Source organism: Quercus robur, chromosome 9 (assembly GCF_932294415.1).
Source record: "Quercus robur chromosome 9, dhQueRobu3.1, whole genome shotgun sequence".
Taxonomy (NCBI): Eukaryota; Viridiplantae; Streptophyta; class Magnoliopsida; order Fagales; family Fagaceae; genus Quercus; species Quercus robur.
This window is the reverse complement of record NC_065542.1, coordinates 17,347,430-17,365,691: the sequence shown is the minus strand read 5'-3', so window position 1 is coordinate 17,365,691 and position 18,262 is coordinate 17,347,430. Positions and strand designations below refer to the sequence as shown.

The following is an 18,262-nucleotide window of genomic DNA, read 5'->3' as shown; positions in this document are numbered from 1 at the left end:
TGAAATAGAGATTTTTTTTTTTTTTTTTTCCCAAGTCGAAATTGAGAGATTTTTTTCATTTAAAAAAAGCATAATTGCATATGAAGTTATGAACTATAAAGCGCACGTGTGTTCCGAATTTCAAAGCCCAAGTCCATTAAGCCCTTATACCTTAACCCCTGTTTTATTCTCCACTTGTTTACGTTACACAGCATCGGAAAATAATATACAGACAAAACATCGATCACCCAAAAAAAGAAACCATTGCTTAACCTAAAACCTCGGCATTGTCACAGTTTCGGGGTGCGTATCTCTCTCTACCTTATTTCAACGCTCCATTTACATTTTGGGTTTTCGATTCTCATTGAAATCTCAAATGGGTTTCTTTTACTTTTCAAAATCGGTGCTAAATATCTCAAATTTGTTCAATTTCTGTATCCTTTGCTTTTCTGCTCTGGGTCTCGTTTCTTTTACTTTGTTTTCGAAATACTTCTCAGTTCCAATACTATGATATTGTCTCTCTCAAACAAGTCCTAGGTGATGTATGTTGACTTGGTAAAATATTGATGTAATAGAAGTTCAACTTCTATATATTGTTGCTTTGTTTCTTAGGTAGTTTCTTATTTTGTTTTTTTAATATTTTTTTTCTTAGCTTAAATAAAATGTTAGTCCCTAAATTATAGTTCATGAAGTTTAAAGTAATCGTTTTTAGTCCCTCAGTGTCAGATGACATGTCCAAATTAAAACTGATATGTCATCTCTCTATTAGGCACATTAGGACTAGAAGTGATCACTTTAAGTTTGTTCGGGACTAAAAACGATCACTAAGAGTGTATTTTGGCCCTTTTTTATTTTTATCGATAGGTTTTATTTTGAGATTTGTTGCTGTGGTTCTTGTCATCTTTAGCTTTGTGGCTTTAGTTTTCACTTTTGGCATTTGAATTCTGATTATTTTGAGTGTTCAGTTGTTTATCTCATGTGATCTTGATCTGGATTTTGATAATTATTGCTTTGATTGGTGGGTGAAAGTGCTACCAGTTAGTGTGCATAATGGAATTCATTGGTTGTTGTGTCAAGTAAAAGAAGAAGAAAAAAATGAGTGTAAGCCATTTTGTGTTTCACTCCTACTTTGATTTTGAGTCATTTATTTATGGACCACACTGCTTGTTTCTTGTTAACTCTAAGTTCACTTTAGTGTTAATGTTTGTATTTCTACAGAAGGTCTGCTGTACTGATGAAGGTATTCTACTTGCAGTTTGTTGCTTCACTTGTTTATTGTAGACTTCTCTGCCATCCATGAACTGTGATGGGAGTTTGTGAATGGCTATTGCATTTGGTTGTGTTTACAAGGATGGTGAATGATATTCATGGCTTCGGTGACTGGTTAATTCAAAACATTACAAATATTCACACGCACAAATGTAATCCACATAAAGCCCTATTTCCTCTCCTCATTCCTCAATACTCTTCATAGACTACACCACACCTATGCAAACTCTAAATTCTCTTGTCAAAGGAAAACCTGAATCATTCACAACTCTCACCAATCACCTTCGATTTCCTTTCCTTAGATATCTATCTAAACCCAACCCATTATAGACCAGTATCTAAGTCCATCTCCATGTTTATCACCAACCCCACCTCCAAAACCCTTAAAAAGCTGCTCAGTTCCTCTCAAAAACCGATCTTTCCTTTCATATTCCAGCCCCAAAAAGACCAAAACCCTCCTTATACATACACCCAAATTTCCCACTATGTAGATGTATACATGAAGTGGAAGAAAGGCTCATACTATGACTCAATTGAGCACATCCACAGGTCTGAACAACTCAAGGCCATCATTTCCTTGAAAAACTGCATAGCTCAAGACCCCAACGGGTGCATCCCATCTCTCAAGTCTCAAAGAGGGAACTAGAGTTGGGTCTGCCCGTGAAGGCCGCTCAGTTCTTGAGGCAATACCCAACAATCTTTGAGGAGTTTATTGGTCCCCAATATAACTTACCTTGGTTTAGGCTGACCCAAGAAGCTGTTGAGATTGATAGAGAGGAGAAAAGGCTGTTTGAGGATTGTAGGGATGACCTGAAGAATAGGTTGAAGAGGTTCATATTGATGAGTAAAAGGAAGGTATTGCCTTTAAAGATTATTCAGGGAATGCAGTGGTATTTGGGTTTGCCTGAGGATTTTTTGAGGTGCTTGGAAGTGAATTTGGATAGTTCTTTTAGGCTTGTGGAGATGGATGATGGATTGACTGGTTTGGTTGTTGAGAGTGAGAAAAGGATATTTTCAATGGTGCAGAGAAATGCTAAGAAGAGAGGTGTGTATTCTGGGGAACCGATGGAGGCAATTGAGTTTCCACTTTTCCCCGCAAAGGGTTTGAGGTTGAGGAGGAAGATTGAGGATTGGTTAAGGGAAGTTTCAAAAGCTTCCTTATGTTTCACCCTATGAGGACTTTTCACATTTGGCTCCAGATGGTGATATGGGGGAGAAGCGGGTTGTGGGGTTTCTTTACGAGTTGCTTAGCCTTTTTGTTGAGCATTCAGCGGAGAGGAAGCAACTTCTATGCCTCAAGAAACATTTTGGGCTGCCACAGAATGTTCACAAGGCATTTGAGAGGCATCCCCATATGTTTTATTTGTCTTTGAGGAACAAGACTTGTACAGCGATTCTAAAGGAGGCTTACAGTGACAAAACAGCTATAGAGAGACATCCATATTGAGGGTTAGGAAAAAGTACATCAAGTTGATGAAGGAGTCCAAGCTGTTTTTGAAGAATAGGAGTTTGAGTAATCAGTTTGTTGATTGTGGGAAAACAAAGTTGGATTTGGATTTGGATTCTGCAGAATAGGAGAGAAGAGAGATGGCAGTTGTTCTTTGTAAATGAATTTTTTTGGTAAACTATAAACCTAAACCCAATTGTTTTTGGCTTTCTACAACAGCCAGTGCATGAATGGAGTTCAAGCATTTGTCGGCATTTATTTTTGGCTAAATCACAAATTGCACCCCTTAACTTTGCCTAAAATTCAATTCATTAGTCTAAACTTCATTGTAGTTCAATTTAGTCCTTTAACTTTCAATTTTTTTTTTCAATTCAGCCTCCTGTTAATCTCTATCATAATTGTGCCGTTAACTTTCAATTTTGTTCAATACAAAACTACAATGTTTGGGGGGGTCCTAAATGGCTAAATTCTAAACAAGACTAACAAGAGGACTGAATTGAATTTTAGGCAAAATTAGAATGGGCAATTTGTAATTTAGCCTTTAATTTTTATTTTATTTTTAAATTTTTACAGCACACATGCAATAGAAAACTGATTCATATCAATGATTAATTTGTTAGTATATAAAATCTTTCAAATGTTGAACTAACCCAGGCTTAGATTCCTCACTAAATTTCAGAACTTCATACCTTGTCCTCTGTCTTTCTCCATCTCTTCAACAACGGTGTTTGTGGGAACTGCCAGTGCTTCAATTCTATCAATTTTCCTCACCAATATTGATGAAACAGAAAGATATGCAAAATACAATTTTTATTTCAAAGTATTTTATGTAAATACATTATACATGTGACTTTTGTGTGCTTATACTGACCTATCTCTTAACTCAGTCTTTTTTGCATTGTACAAATTGATCAAACCTTTGTTGCAGATGTAGAGGACAATGAAAATTGATATTTCTCAGCAAGCTTCTTCAGTTATTGTGTTCTGCACGATCTTTATATAATGCAATACGGATTTTATCCTTCCTTTATTTTTAGCTCTATAAGACATTGTTACTATCTTGATACTTTTCCATCTACTTGATATCTTGTTTAACATAAGAACAAATCTAAATAAAACCTAACCCGTAGTCTTCAATCTCAATGATCTTTTCCTTCAATTTCTGTGCATTTGTATCTTTCTCATGCAGGGAATAGATAAGTCCAGGTATTATAAATTGGAACTGTGGAAGCCTGGCCCAAAGTACTCAGTGGCCTTGGAGATTGGGCTCTCAATTTATTTGTTTAGAGTGGATAAAGAGTTTCCTACAACGGTTGAGTCCCTTTGAGGCTAACTTACAGCCCAAATGAAGGAGTTTGTGACTCAGCTTGAATCTTATTCCCCCTCTTTGTCTATTTCCCAGGAAGTCTCGACTAGGTACCGAGCTTCCTTCTCTTTAACTGTTTCTCTCTCCTTTTCTCTCGTGTATCACTCTCTCTCTCTCCCCAGATTTTTTTCCAACCCCCTCTCACACCACCTCTTCCTACTTATATAACCTTCCCTCAGTGGGTTTGTCATCATGAGTGGCGGTTTTTCCAAAAAGGTAGGACCCATTCTGACCTATATTCCTGGTCGGATGGGACCTGCTACACATTTCTGAATTGACTCTATTAGTTGTGTCAGCCTCCAAATCTATGCTCAGCAGGTAGATATATCCAAAGGCATTATATAGTGTTCTCGGTGCTGCCTTGGGTCGGTTTGTACTATACCATGCTCTGACCCTCCATCACCTATTGGGCCTAACTTACGCGGGCCTCGGCCTTGGGCCGGTATTTGATTTATGGACTGTACAGGAACCATGCTAGCACTTTATATCAAGTACATATGCATGAAATTATCAACCAAATCATATGAAATATATGAGTATATATAATTATGATAAAAATTGTAATATATTTTCGAATAGGACCTATTCAATTAGTAGACAATTATTTGGCTAGTCTTTCTGTGCTTTTTTTTTTTTAATAACTAAATGTGAGGTTTGTCATCTCATCTACCATACAGAAAAGTGTTAGTTTGATAAAACGATTCTAACTCTATCTCCTCCATATATGACTTGTTTATAATACTCCATGCTTTTTTGAAACCCCAGTGAATACTTGATAAATCTCTCCGTTCTACTGCAATGTATGGTTCCTGACAACTAACAAGGCTTTTGTGCCCTTCTGATAGATTCTCTTGAATAAAATGCCAACTTTATTGATGATATAATTGCTTAAGCTGCAACCTCTATTACTTGGGCAAGAAGAAAATGGTGCATAGCTCATAGCTGCATAAAATATTCTCATCAAGGTATCTACAACAGGTGACAGCATATGTTTACTTGTTTAGCCATCAACTGCCTCTAGAGTGAGCCATTTGCACAAATTAGTTTTATTGAATCTAATCTTCATTAAGATATCTGATTTTTTTACTCTTTTTTTTTATAAAATGATTTTTTTTTTTTTTTTTACTTCTGAATGTGAGGTATGTGTCATCAATTACATGCAATATAATTTATTTTTTACATTTTTTTTCTATAAAATGACAATGTAGCAGCTGTGCAGCTATTGTCCTCAACTTGAAATACTATTATTTTTCTAGTATACCTTTGTCAGACTTTCTCCATTGAATGATTCTTATGGGAGATAGTAAGGGAATTCAATTTATAACTCAATGAATTCTGGAACACGTTCTATATTAGAATGGATGTGAGACACGGCCAACAATGAATCTAGGCGATGTTCAAACAAAGAATGGCATTACAAAAAACGAGTTAAAATTTATCTTTTCACTTAGGTTCTTCATCTTCCTTTTTCTCTGGCTGATTGATAATATCAGCCTTTTTCTTTATCCTCCTTTGTACAAACTCTAAATTTAGAGAAACAAAACATTTCACAGTAGCTGGTGTGGCCTATCGGCTATTGTGAATAATAAAAATGTTGTCATCAATGGGTCTATGTGAAACTGATATTGTTCCAATCAAAACTTGTTATATTAACAAAATGTGTTGAAAAAAAGGTTGTCTTTAACATTACTCTACACTCAAAATAAATACAGTAATTCAGCTCTATCAAGGATGTTTGTGAACCCGTTTTGCAACTATTAATCTATTTCTACCCACATCTTCTGCCCTGAGAATTGAGAGAAGCAGAAAGATGACATCAAGGCATGATGAGAGTTGGTCCTTGAAGCTGAAGATGAGAGAGTCATCAACTAATAGTAACATGCACAACTGTGAGAGTAAGAAAAGTCTGCTCTGCGGGTCTTATACTCTTATTATTTAATGATGCCATGTGAATAGCTAGAAACGTGTGAAATGTATGACTAACTCATACTCAATTAGGAAATGCTTCGCTTTCCAGGCCCATATGGATGAAGTCATTTTAGCTATGATGTTTGCTATCAATCGGGTATTTGGTGAAGGTATTTGTATTTATCATGCTACCATTTGAAGGTGAAGCAAAACTTTACTATGAACCCTCCCACCATATATAAATGCCTAGGGAAATTGATATGCTAGTTAATTACATATCTCAGTAAGGTATTTTCTACAGGATGCTTATTTTCAACAAGTTGGATTAGTCAGTATCCTAACAAATCCGTTGATGCTCTGTCTAAGTGAGGTCTTAACTCTTAAATGTAATTGTAATTCTCTCTTCTCTCTCACAAACCTTCCTTAGGTGTTTAGACTTACTCTTGAAAGGGATTGATGTATCTTATGTAATCTTATTGACTTATTCAACTTTATTCTAGAAAAAAAACATGTGAAACTCGGACATGTGAAATTCATTCTCTCATGAGAGGGGAAACTCAAACTTGGACATTAAAATCTTTGAAGTTCAACTACTACTTCTTGGTGTTTCTAATAAATCTATCAAATGTTCAAATTCATTCTCCTTATTGTAACTGTCGAATTTATAAAAAATGTAAACATTAAAAAAAAACTTATAACTCAATTTTCTTAGGTAAACCATCAAAAAAAAAAAAAGTTATAAACAAAGGATTTAATTTTATTGTACAAATAGAATGAAATTTTGATTCCCATACAAGGAGTATTTAGCAATAATTATCTTATGTATTAAACATATACATTGCACCCTCTCGTTTCACAAAAGGTGAGTCATACAACTATGTGAAGTCCATGTATTATGAGAGGAATGATGTATATATCCGATACATAAAATACCTTCTTAATAAACAAACATACCAATTCCTTCTAAAATATAATTTGACATCAATTAATTTATACGATTAATAAAGTGAGTTCAAGCAAACGTAAGGTGAACTTGATCAACACCATGTATTTCACTATAGCTCCACATGTTGCTGATTCTGCTAACTACAAGTTGAAGCAAGTAATCTTATACCTTAATTTCATGTTTCAACCAAAAGTCTTTAGTTGAAACGTGAAATTAAGGTATAAGATTACTTGTTTTGGTCTCAACTCTTAAAGATAGAAGAAGCAATGGAAAATGGAGATGGGTTTTCTTTTCTATTAGCTAAATTTCCAAGGCAGCTCCCAAAGATGTTTCCATTTTAGTGTAAATTTGGCTTGGACTGCAAACAAGCATATGCTCCTTTATGCTTGGCTTGTATAAACCAATCTATTGTGTACTTTGATTTTAATTTCTTGTGCCGGTGCACACACTACACGTGATATAATTACATATCAATTCGTAATGACCACGAGAAAGAATATGAAAAAAAAAATGTAAAAGTAAACCGTAGAAATTCAAACATCTAATGGAATTGGTCTCGGACAACCAAGAAAGTCAAAAAAATAAAACTGAAGAGAATAAAAAACACGGACATCATAGAAGTTTCCAAGACTAGCACCTTTTTTTTTTTTTTGGGACATAAAAGACAGAAAGACTAGCACTTTTACAATGCTTTATCTAGATACAAAAGAAAATGCTGCAAATTATTCAAAGAATTTTAGACTTGTTTAAAAGCATGCACAAACTTATATTTCGTGCTCGAGTGCAGCCACCGACAAATTATATATCTAATTTACACGTGTAATCTAATTTTGTACTAAGTGTTTATTTTAATTTTTTTATTAAAAAAAATTGGTACCAAATTATTTATTCATAATATTCAATATGAAAGTCGAGATAACCACCTCACTCATTTTAATTAGATCTTCTTATCATTACTAGTTACTACTATTAAATGTTTGGGTACCTAAAAATAGATTACAATCCAATTCAATCATAATTTTTCGAATTTATCAACAACAAACAAAAAAAAAATCATAATTTTTTGAAACAAATATGCAATGCATCTCTCTCTCTCTCTCTCACATAAACGTATTGACAGTGACACAGCACATTAGAGAGCCCCAGCTTTCTCTTTCATTTTTATTCAGTTGAGTGTTGAGCCTTTTTATTAAACTCCTTAATTAATTGACAATTTCTTGCAATTTTAAAAAACCTAACTTCCATTTTCTATTGCAGTTTCTTGCAATTAAAAGCAACTAAAGTTCCTTTTTTTTTGTGCTAGAATAAACATGCCCCCAAACTCTTATAGCATGGGGAGGTACCAACTTGTCTAATTAGGTGATGGTTAATTTATTTATTAAGCTCAACTTAATCTTTACTATTTATTTTCTAAAAAAAAATATTTACTATTTATAGTGATAAAGTAGAAAATAGATATAAGTTACAATAACTAAATTAGACATAAAATTTTGGTATTAATGTTTGTGCACAATTTTTCAGAATTCTTCATGTGCAAACACAATTATCTTTCCTGCACTTCAAACTGGCTAATTGTTCCCTTTACATTAAAACCTAAGGTGTGTTTAAATTAGTGTTAACAATTCAAAATTCGAAAAAGCGTACTTTTCACTGAGCTGGCTGGGCTGGGACCAAAATACACGTTTCCAGACTACAAAGTCACTAATCATCGTATAATAACTAATTAAGCGTGGGTTAGCCTGATGCTTTTTTTGCGTTAGCGTTTTAAGTGTCGGGTCCCATAGTACTATTTATGACTCAGCCAACAAATGAAAAAGCGCAGGAAACAGATCAACGACAGCACTGTTACATTTTAAAAATTATTATTTTATTACTGTATTTTTAGTAATAAATTTTCAATTTTTAATAAAATAAATGGTATCTAAATAGACTCTAAATATAAATTAATATTGGAAAACTTTAAATTAACCATACACCTTTTTTTTTTTTTTTTTATGTGTAAATAAATTAACCATACACCTGTACGAGCATTATGAGATTAATAATTATGGGATTAAGACCATAAAATAAACCACTGGTTTTTCAATTCACGCCTATTCACCTAACCCTTTTTGATTACATAATAAAGATGCCTCATTGGACCTACATGTCATGTTACTTTTCTTTTTTCTATTTTTCTATTTTTTTTTTAAATAGCTTTGTTGTGTGAATGCACACGAAACTTCTATAATTCTCTATGTTCCAATGGAAAAAAACAATCCTAAAGCAATCATAAGAGAACAGAGCTGTCATCCATGAATCTCATTTATAATAATTATTACTGTAATATTAATCTTAGTCAAAAGAAAAACACAGTTTTGTCTTTGTCAAATAGTTTGCACTTTGTTTTTGCGCCACTAAAAAATACTCCAAACTTTCTCTAGACTCTAGAGTTTGCACTTAGTAATATGGAGTTGTTGTTATTATCACTGACGCATGAAACACGCCAATTTAATTTTTGTGTGTGACAATCATATACAACTTGCAAACATAGGTTTGAATTCAAATTCTAATGTTTGTTATATTGATGTGATCGTTGATTTTAAGTTGCACGCTACTTTTCATTTTTCCCCTTCAAAATTATTGACTTGGACATAAATAAGAAATTGATGAAAGTTCTGTTGTTTCAATTTATAAAAATTAAAACTTTCTTTAAATAGATTGTTAAGGCATTCGTTAGCATTGGTTAACAATCCTTTTAAGAAAGTTTTAATACTACTTTTATGGGGAATGAAAAAAGTTGTCAAAATATTAATTGTTTTTTTTTTCTTTTTCTATAAAAACTTTCTTTAAATGGATTGTTAACCAATACCTTAAAGGCATTTGTTAGTATTTTCCAAAATAAAAAATAAAAATCAAAGTTTATAGGGTGTAATTGAACCCTCTAAATTAAAGTTAAGGCATACATGATAACCACAAACTACATTAACCAGTTAGTAATTGGCACGTATATTATTTGTGCTACCACCTACCATGAATTAAGATGATGATGAATTGGTGACTGTGAGGTGAGATAATGTGAACATAGAGACAAAAGGAGCAGATCAAATCATGGTTATTAGTATCCGATCCAAATCCTAAGATCCTCTATCCCTAAAACGTCATGGATCTTACTAGGACCTCTACTAAAGTAAAATCTGTGTGGAATCTTAATTCATTAGTGATACTAAAAATTTTGTGCTATTAAACAAAATCACAAATTTTTTCTTATTTTCGGCCTCCAAATGGAGCCCAAAGACCCCAATCTAATAAAAAATAATGTAATAAATAGATCAGCCCAGTGGCCTAAGTCCAAATTGGAAAAAAAAAAAAAAAAACATATATATATATATATATATATAAAAGCAAAAAAAATAAAACCCTAAGGCTCACGTTAGTAGTTAGTTGTCACCTTAACCTAATAAACAAAATCATAATATACAAGAGAGAAGAGACTAGACTATTAGAGAGTAAAAGGCGGCAAAGAAATATGATGGTGATGCCACAGTAAGAGAGACCGCCGACAAAAAAATATATATATAATTAAAGAAAAATTGAAAAAGGTAATTTTTTTACACAAATTAGTGATTACTAATAAAAGGCAAAATGACAAATTACAAATAGTATTTTTTAATCGGAAAGGAGTCCAAATCTTCTGTCCCACTTTTCCTGTTCTACTCTATACTCCACCAATAAAAACTTGCCATATGTTCACCTAATTAATTAATTACTATCATTAATTAATAATGGTAGCATTAATAAGTCAATAATGGTAGTATTTGATTAGTTAGGTGAACATGTGGCAAGTTTTTATTGGTGGAGCAAGAAAAGTGGGATAGAAAATTTGGACTCATCGGAAAGTATAGTATGAGCTTTGAGTATTTAGAAAATAGGATAAAAAATTTGGACATAAATAAGTGATTGGACTAGTTTGGATTTTGTAACAAAACTAATTTTTTCCTTATCAATTGTTGTAAGTTGTTGTCAAAAGCTTTGTAGTTTAACAGAACACCTCATTGTCTTTCTAATGAAAACATCGAAGGTTACAATTTTATCAGTTTCAACTATCAAATTATCATAAACTTATTTTAAGTTGTTATAATTTAGGTAATACTTATCTCCCTCCTAGATCTTAAATTCATTATGCAATAGTGAAAATACTTGAAGACAAAAGTATTACCTCTTCATGTTGTCTATAAATCCATTACTTTTGTTTCTTTACAACAAATGAATTAGGGGGATTCAAACTCAATTTTTCTCCCCTTAATGGATAAATTGGGCAATATTACTAAGTCATAATGTTTTCTTGGAACTGCAAAAAGCAAATTAGGTCAATGTTAGCTTGATCTAGTTCCATGTAGCCTCTTTTGCCAAACTTTGAATCACTAACTTATAAGACTCTTTGCAGGCTTTGTCCTGAATCTCCAAAAAAAAAAAAAAAAAAAAAAAAAAAAAAAAAACAACTCATAAGACTCTTTAAGTCTTAACCTCTATATTAATACAGCTTTTTTTTTTTTTTGGTCTTTCTCTCAAATACTGATTTGTATATTAACCATAAATTCCCATTAGTTCAAAAATCTCAATCAAAACTCAAATTAGAAACTATTTGATGGAGTTTACTTTGAAATTTTTGGCCAAAACTCAAACTAATGACAGAAACATGTGAGGTCATAATCTTTTTAATCACAAAAGTCAAGGTGACCAAATACATAAAAGAGGAAGCTTCTAATTAAATTACATTACACACTTTAAATAAAAAATAATCATCATCATCATCATTAATTTTATAAAAAGCATAAAATCAATTTTCAATAACATCAACAACATTAATTTAAACCCTGCAGTCCCAAAGTGTGGAATATAAAGTGGAGTCCAACTCCAATCATAGTTTAACTTTAACTCTTAAAAAAATAAAATAAAAAAACAAAAACAAAAATTTCAATCATAGTACGAATATTGTGTAGTCACCTCTATAATATAAATAAACATCAAAGTTTCTTAATCACTAGTAATTTATTATTAAAAATTGTGTTTAATAATAATTTTTTATTAAAAAAAATTAAGAAAATTGGAAAAGTAGGTAATGACTAAAATGTGCTGAGGTGGCTCTATCTATGTACCGGAGATTACGTGCAATTACCTGCGAGCACGACAACAATAAGAAGCCTTGCCGGCTTTGTGTTGTGGTGGACAGCCTGTTATTTAAATGTCTGACCAAGGGACAACCTCTTTGTCCAGGTGTCTTAATCTTATACCCCATCTTTGTCACACGTTTCATATTACCGCTCGTCACGTGCGGTTCCTGATTTGGCTGTTGTCTGACGCTTTTTACGGTCTTACCTTCCAAAACAAAAATACCTCCGAGGAATCCTATGATCCTATCCTATTTGTTGATGAGTATGGTCTTTTTTATTTTGTTTGTCCCTTAAATTAGTGTGTATTCCCATAATATGCAATTAGTACTCTCTCTCTCTCATAATTGATGATTTTTATTTATAAAAAATAATAATTGTTTTTTATAAATTTAATTAATTAAATACTCTCTCTCTCATATAATTGATGATTTTTATTTATAAAAAATGATAATTGTTTTTTGGATAAAATTTAACTACAAAATTGGTTGTATCCTTACGTTACAACTTTATTTAATATCTTTTTATTGAAGGTAAATTTTGACAAATCTACCATTATTACATCTTTCTCTTATATCCTCCATACTTGCAAAATCTCGAGAAAAATTAAAAATCAATAGCTATGTCATCAATAAATTTTTTAAATTGAAGTTTTTGTAGTTTAAAATTATGAATAAAATAATAGCTTATAGGTCATATAATAAATAATATCAAATTGATACAAAATTTGACATGTGTATTAAGAGAGTAAAGAACATACAATTCAATGGTTAGATTTTCAAAATATGTAGTAATGTTTATTTGATTGAGTAAGGTTGTAGTCTAAGACTACAACCAATTTGTAGCTAAACTTTGTCCATTATTTTTTTATAAATTCAATTAATGAAATCCACTATTAAGTGAAATGATCAAATATCACCTATTTTCTATATACAATAAATATAAAATTACTAAATAATTACTATATATTCTCATATGAACGATGAATTCTATCATAAATTACTGTTGGGGGGGGGGGGGGGGACTCAAGGAGCAAAGGTACAAGGCATTAGGACATCCCGAAGAGACAATTGGGCCTCACTCTTCATCGAATTGGGCCCAGCCGAGATGAGGCAACCATATGACAAAAACCGAGTAAAGGGTTTAGTTTGAGGGTTTCAAGGAGCAAGCTTCCCCTGGGGAACCGAGGTCCCAACCCAAAACCAACATGATAGGTGATTGATGAAGAGAGTAAAGACATGCACACAAGGGAAGAAGGAAGCTTATTGATAAAGCACCCATCACCTCTGCATTAAACGCACTATACCAACTTAGTCTGTCACATTTAATAGCAGAATAATCCCTAAACAATGTTTTTATAGCTTACAACCTATACTACCACCACCAGCAAGATGCGGGACAAGCATCCAAGCAAGGATCATAGTAATTCAAGTGGAGGGCTGGAATGAAGCCCTAGCTAGTATAAAAAAGAAGGAAGCTCCACTAAGAAGGGGTTGATAAAAAAAAAAAAAAAAAAAAAAAAAAAAAAAAAAAAAAACAAGAGAACAAAACTAAGAACTGTGTTGCCGAGAAGTGTGTGTAATCCAAAGAATCATCTTTCCTCGGCTAAATCGAGGAAGACCTTGAATAATAGTCTTCGCTTTTTATTTTTATCATTTGTCTATCAAGCTATTGCATGGAAAGTTTTTCCTTTCTTAAAAATCGTCAAGTAGAGCCATTAAGATATAAGGTTTGGCCTTGATAACCCATCTCTAAGAATTAGTTGCATCGGGCTTGCTTGACAGCCCATCCCTGTTAGTCTGTTACAAGTAAAATTCTTCCTATGTGTAAAATTTTTGTTACATCTCCTTGTTATCATGCCTTGGGTTTCTCATTTATCATGATAATAATAAGAAAAGTGTTATGTCCACAATACTTTCACAATAAATCATTAGTGGAAAGTTTTATTGGTTCTAATTTGAATCCATGACTTAAATTACTTTTTTGCCCACCCACAACAACCAATAACAACCTGCCACATAAGATTAGTTGTAAAAATATTTTGGACATAACATTTCTTTAATAATAAACAAAATATTCAAATTTATTGATGCAATGCAAACAAATTTTTGTTTTAAATGTCAGTTAAATTTGTTTATATGATTTTATTGGATAATGCATTCACATTATTGAATTTAATATAGGAACTTAAGATACAACAACTAGAGAACTATACTTAAGTTCTACATCCTTTCTATAAAATCTTAATCGCTTGTTATTAAATGAATGGTTTAGATATTGGTACACTGTCAATTAGATATGTGTCCAAATGTTACTAATTAAATTTTGTTTACAATATACTAATAATTATTTTCTAAATATGTATGATGTTGTAAAAATTAAATGGCCCACTTTATAATGGATTGGTAGGACATAAGACTCAAATGGTTGCACCTATCCATGACTATACGAGCCAATAATCTTGTAGATAAGTTGTATTACTTTATATCCTTAATGAGAATTCAGAAGAATTAGGGCTCAAATCCCCTTCCCCATTGTTGAAACTATCAATTTGTGAAAAAAGAAATCCTTAACTATTCAAAGGTATTTATAATATGCACAATAAACTCTAAATTTTTTTAATTATACATAGTCCCTTTATTCAATATTAATCTATAAATTATATCAAATCATTAAAATTAATGACTGATTATATATATATATATATATTGCTTTTGAATTAGGTTGTGATTGCTAATTGTGTAATATATATATATATATATATATATATTCTAGATGTCCTATCATGGTAGATTATTGTTTATTAAAATCTTAATCTATACATTATTCTGAACAGTAGGAGGGCATTATAGTTTTTTATGCCTACTTTATCGAATATTGACGGCATCATCTTATAGTATGAAGTGCATATTATAACTATGGGATGGATAGTTATGATTAACCCTTGAGAGTACGTTTGAGTTGTGAAAATACGTTTGAGTTGTTTAAAAGTGAGAGGATGTAAAAAGTAAAAATTGGCTGATATTTTATTTTATTTGATAAAGTAGAAAAATGGATAGAGCGAGATAATTTTCAAGCTGAGATTCTCATATTATAATCCTCTATGGCTCTTTGGGTATTTATATTGCAGAGTTTTTAAAATTTTATCTATTTATTTTAAACCAATGAATGGAGTTGGCCACAAACATCAATAAATTTAATGAATACAAAAAGACCATAATGTAAAAAGAAAAGTGTAAGGACACGATTCGTATCGAACCACAACAGTGTTGGGTTCGCACGTAAAAAGACCCAAACAATATCATTTGTAGAGCGTGGGTTTGAAAGGCTAGGCCTTAGTCACCAGGCAGTGAGTCTTTCGTGGTGTTCATACATGGTTAAGTCATTTTCGCCCTAGGAGTCTTTCTCCAGGAGGCGAGCTGGGAGGCTCTGGTTTTTGGCCATTTTTCCCAGCCTCCTTTTTGGCACACCTACCTTTTCATTATATAGTCCTTCTTGGTTGATTCTAGCCCTCCACTTGTTGGTCAGGCAGGTGCTTACCTCTGTATCCATCCCATCAACCGTCCCCTCTTACTTTCTGCTAGTTGCGAAGATCGAAGTTACACCGTCCAAACGTCTTTTCTCATTAACCGGATCTGGACGTTGGCAGGTGCATTTAATGCGGAGGGGACGCATTTTCCTTGATCCAATTTTGCACCCTATTTCCCTGTGGGCCCCATTCCACTCACATCCCCTTCAGGGGGCTGTTTGGGGATAGCCTTTACCAAGACGTTGATCTTCCCATTGAAGTCCTGGAGTGCCGAGGACAGGGTAGTCCTCAGCCGTTCCCCTTGACACCTCGGCCTTCGATCATTCGTCCTCGGCACACGACCTCCTCGACACGGGCCCTGGGCCCAGATAGAGTTTGGGCCAGATTGTAAACTTTCAGGACCCTAAAAAAGAATACCAAAATATTGGTAGATAATTTTTTTTGTTTTAATAGACAACTTAAAAAAAAAAATGCTGATAATGTGTATTCGAAATGAATTATTGGAATTTTAGGAACTCCATGGTAGAGTTATCTAAAAACTATAAAGAATGTGTCTAAAATAAACTTCATTTTTTTTTTTTTTTTTTGTGTGTTTAGGTAACGTTTGGATACAGTGTCTCAATCTCACATCTGCGTTATTGCATTTGAAGTGGGACCCGCTTACACTGTGCATGTTCAGCCATTCACACATTCACATAGTTTGTCCATCCTTGCTAGGACCCACGTGTACTATGCAGTTTGTCCATTCACGCAGTTCAGCCACTGTGCACTGTGCACGTCTCAACATTTAGTTGCGTAAACAGTTTGTCCATCTTTACTAGGACCTACGTGTGCACTGTTTAGTCTTATTTTAAAATTATTTGCTATAGTATTTTAAGTTTTCAGCAAAATAAGCGGTATCCAAATAAACCATTAATATATGTTTGGATAATTATAATTTTCCTGCATTTGTGTGTTTTTATTTTTTATTTTTATTTTTTTTATCTAGCTCCTCTTGCACTATTCATAGGATATGAACAACACAATTAGGCAAATGCACAGTGATTTCATTAATGAACAGTAATCGGAAAATATTTTTTAATTGTTTTCAGTTTTCAGTTTTTAACAAAATAAGCGGTATTCAAATACACCATTAGTATCATAATTTTCCATTCATTCATCTCTTTTCGTGCATTAAAAATCGGTTGTGAATTTGAGTTAACTGAATGCCTAGAAATTTTTATGTTTAAAAATAAAAGAGAACGTAGAAGAAGCAAGAAAATAAATAAAGTGTGTCTGTTTAATTTTTTTTTTTAAAAGATAAGAGATGAGGAGGAAAATATGGTGTGTTTGTTTAAATTTCAAAAAGAATAAGAGATAAGGGGATTGTAAACTACTAAGAACGTGGGTTTAGTGAGGGGTTTTAAATTGTGAGCTTTTATTTTATGAATTTGTCCCCCTTAATTGAAAAACTGTAAGTGAGCGAAGAGATGATATTTTGGGATATTCAAAACTTAGAGTCCACGGTTTAAACGGTTTGAGAGCTCCTTAAATAGTACTAGTATAAATAATATGACAATCATGTCCCTCTACGTTACTATAAAAATTTCCTAAAATAATTGATTACTAAAAACAATTAAAGCAAAGTAATTTATTTTCTCTCCAAACTGTTTATTTTTCTATCCAAAACTAATAATGGAAAAAAAGATTCATTGTGTTTCATGTTGTTTACTTTTCTATTATATTTTAAGATTTCTCAAAATATAGTAAATTTAAAATTAACAAAACTTATGTACAGTACCTTAAGTGTTATTCTTTGGGTTTTCCTCTTAAGTTTGAGCTATGTGACTACTTAACTAAAAAATACACTTTCATCTCATAAGAAAAAAACTACATAGCATAATCTCAAGAGGGGAATCTAAGGAACATCACTTAATAGTAAGTATTTTTTTTTTTTTAGAGAGTTTTAACCTTTAGCGTCCGCTCCTGATGATAACTCTTTATCATCAGACCAAGACATCAATCAGTTTATGGTGTAGGCGGTGATTGAACCCCAGATCTTTTATACAACCATCAGAGACTTTACCAGTTGAGCTAACTGGAACCCACAAATAGTAAGTATTAAATGATGTTCTTTTAATCTTTCTATCTTTTAATATATAAAAAGTATGTTATTTAAAAATGAATTTTCTAAAGGAGAACTAATTTTTTTTTTTTAATTATTATATAAGGAGCCCACGGGGGTTTCGCTCAGCTGGGTATGGTTCGTTCGCTTTGCCTAACACGCTTAGGTTCGATTCCCGCTACCAGCAGGAGTCCGTTGGTGGGCATCATATCCCTAAGCGTGTGTGCTCTGTCGGGGGTTTAATATAACCATAAACACCCTTATTTTTCTTTCTCAAAAAAAAAAATTATTATATAAGGAAGTGGTATTTTAATTTTTGGCCAAACTATTTCACTTTATGTCTATAAGATATTTTGAAAACTTTATGGATAAATAGTATGGTAGATTGAATCTCAGTCCTTTGGGTTTATATCATGCTCTAGACCAATAAAATCACTACCCAAGTACCCAAAGAGGGGGTTTAAACTTTGAGCAATACTAGTAATACAACATTTTACATAATAACTAGCTATATGATAAGTTGTGAATAGTGAAGATATGGACTCACATAGATCTATTATTTTG

At 32.5% G+C, this 18,262-nt stretch overlaps 1 pseudogene; it reads left to right on the top strand.

Moving 5' to 3' along the window:
• The first annotated feature begins 289 nt into the window (after nt 1–289).
• LOC126699606 (protein WHAT'S THIS FACTOR 9, mitochondrial-like) lies at nt 290–2,953 on the top strand (annotated as a pseudogene).
• The last annotated feature ends 15,309 nt before the right edge of the window (nt 2,954–18,262 follow it).